Here is a 5,142-nt window from a genome sequence, read left to right as displayed (position 1 = left end):
AAAGGAGGATTGAAAAGAGTAAGTGGGGGGGGGGGAAGATTCTCATTTAAGAAGTTATAGTGAAAAAATCTGAGAACAAAGGAAGGCTGATGTGGGTCCTTTCTCAAAAAAAAAAAGAGGTGGGGAATTAGAATAGATTTTTTTTTCCTTCTGTAGATTGACTCCCTGGTCTGTGTAGAACTTGAAATACATTTTCCTGAGGAAGCAATAATATAAATAGTGGTTGGGTTCCCAGGTAAGTACACATAGGCCTATAACCCCATAATTTATCTAAATTGTAGTAATACCAGCCTGTATTCTGGATACTGTGGGCAAAAATCACATGGTGCAAGAAGGAAGGAAGAAGAGTTTCCCTTTTCTTAAGTTTAGGACTAAACTTGGATAGAATTTTAAAATAGGAGGAATTCATCCTTCTCACACTTCATTTTGTAAGAAGCAGCATGGCTCCCTGTCCTCTCTGCCCTTTAGGTTCTAAAGCACATGCCACTTATGTCTCACCGATCAATTAAACCTACTGGTTGTGGCTTTGCCACAATTCCAGTCTCCAAAAAGGGGATATTAAGTCCTTTGAATCCATGCTTGGCAATTGAGAGCCATGTTTGTTTTGCTCTAAATTGGCCTTGTTCTTTGTGACTAAACCCTAGGGTAACTGTCTCCTTCCCATTTGGGCCCAGGGCTTTCTCTAATCCTCTTGGTCCTAATTCTCTTTCCCAACTCATTAATACAGTCTTTGACTGTTGGTGTCAAAGCAAAATGAAAACGGGTATGGAGGCATCACTAAGGATCTCTGTGGGCTGTATACTGATTTAGAAAGCCACACATTATCTATATTCTATTGGATTTTTATTTATTGGGTTCCTGCTGCTCTCAAGAGTGATGTCTGCCACCATGTGTCCTCTGTTTGATACCTCTGATCTATAAGAAGCCTAATCTTGAAGTCTTCCAGAAGATTTCACTAGACTTAATTGTTTGTGAAGGTAGAGTATTTTGTTTTTTTGGACAGTTTTGATCCCTAGCAAGGTTTTCCTTATGCTGAATCAAAGTCTACCTGCCTGTAACTTCCATTCATCCTGATTCTGTCCTCTGGGGCCAAGCAGAATAAGTCTCAATAGCAAGGATCAAATGAGGTAATGTATATAAAGCCCTTTGTAAACCTCACAGGACTATATAAATATCAATTATTATTGTGATAGTATAATTCCTTTTTGAAGAGAAAACTTTTAAAAAATATTTAAAAACAACTATTATGTCCCCACTTGTGTCTTCTCCAGATTAAGCATTCCTAGATCTGACAACTTTTATGGGATGGTTTTGAATCTCTACCCAACCACCCCCATCTTCATCTTGGTTGGCTCCTTTGGATAGGCTTCAACTTGTCATTGTCTAAAATATGATATTCAAATCTGAGTGTGGTATTCCAAGTGATGTGATCTCAAGGGTTAGATATTGAGGGACTTTCCCTTGGAACAGAACACCATAGTAGCTTTTTTGATCCCCTCATCACACTGCCAACCCAGATTTCAGTCCATTCAAAAAAACAACTTGATGTTTTTCATGTAAATTACTTACCAGCTACAACTCTAATGTTTTATACTTATGCAGATGAATTTTCCAACTGTAGTGCAGGACTTTACATTTATCCCTATTGAATTTCATTTTGTTAGCCACAGCCCATCATTCCAACCAACTGATCACAAAACTGGGATGTAGATCCTTCTGGATCCCAATTTTGTCATCCATCATGCCTCTGCCAACTTCATATTGTTCCAAAGATCTGATAAACTTGTTATCTATGTCTTCATCTTAAGGCTTGTCAAAGATTCCTTGAACATCCTCCCACCCCTCTAGTCTTCCAAGGACCTATCAATTACCATCCTTGGGTTCTATTGGTCAACTAAGGCATTTATCTCCATCTTTATTTATGAGAGGCTCTTGAGAGACTTTGTCAGAGGTTTTGATCAAATCCAAATATACTCAAAGCAGAGATGTATTAGAGCTAGCTTCTATCTGCTCATTGGAGGTGATCATTACATTTTTGGTTTAAGCATTTCCATTTAGAAATCAGCAAACTACAAATCAGGGCTTGACTTATAGACTTAAGAAAGTGATGGGGAAAATTATAATAATTTAGATTGACCTTAATAGTGTGCTATGCATACTCCGCACCCCCAACCATGAAGCTTGTTGTTAAAACATTTACCAGCATACCCTTGCCTATATGTCATTAAATAAGGTACTATTTGAAAACCATTTAGCAGAGTCGGGCATAGAGTAGGCACTATATAAATGCTTATTCATTTCCCCTTCCCTTCAAATGGAAATCCATGGGCACCCTTATGTGTGGGAAGAGGATTGAGCTCAGTCATAGGGGGACTGTGGGACAGATATGTGGGATGTATGAGACCCAGATCCCCTTTATCCTTTGGTACTAGAGAAGCACAAGACTGGACCACAATCCCCAAAAGAAATCTGAGGATGGACAGATAGGCCATGAGAGATCCAGAATTCCTCTCCAAAATTGTCAACAACCAGAGCCACTCAAAACAGAGAATAGAAAGGGCCAATAGACCACCACAAATGAGCTGTTGCTAGTGCCTTCTGCCCCTGCATGACTGTTTACTCTCTCATTCTCCCACATTAGACCAAATATTTTTCACAGAATGAGATGATTTTGACAGTCATTCACCAGTACTCATTGAGGCAATGACTTCCCCCCCCCAAATACTTTCTCTTCTTTAACCCAGGTGCAGAAAGAACTTCCATAAGTCATCTTTGGTACACTGCCCCAGCTGTGTTCTATCACTGCACCCAATGCTAACTGTCTGGGGATATTCCCTCTATCAATTAGTCTAGTAACTCTTAAAAAAGGAAATGAGGTTAGTCTGGCATGACTTGTACTTAATGAGCCATTTCTGGTACTTAGTGATAACTATTTCATCCCCAAAATGTTCACAGTTTTGTCTGTTTAATAATCCACGCTATAATTTTCCAAGCTCGTAGTTTGAAGTACCTACCATTTTACCACTTTTGAAAAATTGGGACATTTTTCCATCTCTGGTCCAGTAGCATCTATGCCATTTGCCATGTTTCCTGAAAGATCATGGATAGTAACTCAGCAAAGGCATCTCAAAGTTCTTTCAGTACCCTGGCATATATTTCTGACAACAGTTCCCATATTCCTTGCTAATTTCCTTTTAAAGACAAGTGGCTCTACTGAATGCAGACCAAAATGTACTATATTTCACTTTCTTTCTTCTTCCTTTTTTTTGTTTGAGATCTCTTCCAGAAAATGACTAATACGGAAAAACATTTTACATGATTGCACATGTAAAATCTATATCAGATTGCTTACTGTCTTAAGAGGGTGGAAGGGAAGGAGAGTAGAAGGAAGGGAGAGAATTTGGAACTCAAAATCTACTTTTAGCTTTATTGATATTACCTTTGATTTTTAAGATTTCCAATTTGGTATTTAAATTGAGGTTTTTCTAACTTTTTTTAGTTGCTTGCCCACATTATTGATCTCTAATTTATTGATGTAAGCATTTAGAGATACAAATTTCCCACTAAATATGGAACTCAAAATTAAAAAAAATTAATTTAAAGATGTTTTTTACCTAGAATTGGGGAAAAGTAATATATATATTTAAAAAAAAACACTAGTGATTCTAGAAGCATGGGAGTCCAAGAGGCATCTTCTTTTTCTTCCCCTGCCCCATCCTATTATGCAGACATATTTGCTGAGAATGTAAATGGAGACAATTAACCATCAAGAAGACATACAGGCTTAGGGTGAGAACTTGGAGTCTTTCCCAGAGTGTGAGACTAAGAGGAAAATGGTGGAGAGTTATTGACAGGAACATAGTAGTTCTTCATCTCCTTTGAAACCTTTGAGGTTTTAAATACTATATTTCACTTTGTTTTTTCATCCTTTTTTTTTCTTTTTTAGAGATCTAGCAATTAGGGTCTCATTGGTTGTGTCAAGAAAGCTAATAAGTAAAAGATCCAGGACTTGACCCTAACTTAGGTCATCCAACTCCAAGTTTACTGCTATTACCATGTCATATATGCTATAACTGTTCAATTGAAGATATTTAGGAGAAGATGGGTCACTCTACAGGCAGATTAGCCCAAACTAGGTGTCTTCCTCTATGATAAAAACCCACAAGCTCTTCTCTTTCTTCTAAACTGAGGTTGTCTAAAAGTTTTAAATTCCTTCCATGGCATTGGCAATATGAAATGTAGGAGAACAAGGCCATTTAAAGTATATGGTATAGGGAGCAGCTGGGTGGCCCAGTGGATTGACAGCTAGGCCTAGAGACAGGAGGTCCTAGGTTCAAATCTGGCCTCAGACACTCCCTAGCTGTGTGACCCAGGGCAAGTCACTTAACCCCCATTGCCTTTAAAAAAAAGAATATGGTATAGTGGGAAAAGTATAGATTTTAATGCCAGAAAACTTAGGTTCAGATTTTAGTTCTGATAATTTCCTAGCTGTGTGATTTTCAGCAAGTCACATACTCCTCTGAGTCTAAGGTTTTTTGTCTCTAAAAAGTGATGATAATACTAACTCACAGGGCTGTTATCAGGAAAGCACTGTATAAGCCTTAAAGAACTACAAAGGGGCAGCTGGGTAGCTCAGTGGATTGAGAGTCAGGCCTAGAGACAGGAGGTCCTAGGTTCAAATCCGGCCTCAGACACTTCCTAGCTGTGTGACCCTGGACAAGTCACTTGACCCCCATTGGCCATCCTTACCACTCTTCCACCTAGGAGCCAATACACAGAAGTTAAGGGTTTTAAAAAAAATTAAAAAAAAAAAAGAACTACACAAATGGAAGCTATTGCATGTGGATGACTTACCGGTATAGGGGCCACATGTAGTTTTATTTACCACTTTATTAAAGTCCAAACACCTGCTAAAAGTCTCTTTCACACACATACATACTACCTTATAAAAGAAATTCATAAGCACTCATTTTATTACATATAGTAAATGTCCAGAGATTCTCTTTAACCCATGATTACAATGAAATAGTGAGTTGGGCCATTTGGCTTCTTCACATCTATGTGCCTCTGGTTTTTCCCAGCCTTGGTTTCTTTGGAGAGAGCACTTTTCTCTTTATCTCCATCCCATCTTTGATTCAAGTG

The sequence above is a fragment of the Gracilinanus agilis genome, chromosome 1, assembly GCF_016433145.1.
Source record: "Gracilinanus agilis isolate LMUSP501 chromosome 1, AgileGrace, whole genome shotgun sequence".
Lineage (NCBI taxonomy): Eukaryota > Metazoa > Chordata > Mammalia > Didelphimorphia > Didelphidae > Gracilinanus > Gracilinanus agilis.
Note: the sequence above shows the minus strand (reverse complement) of the source record.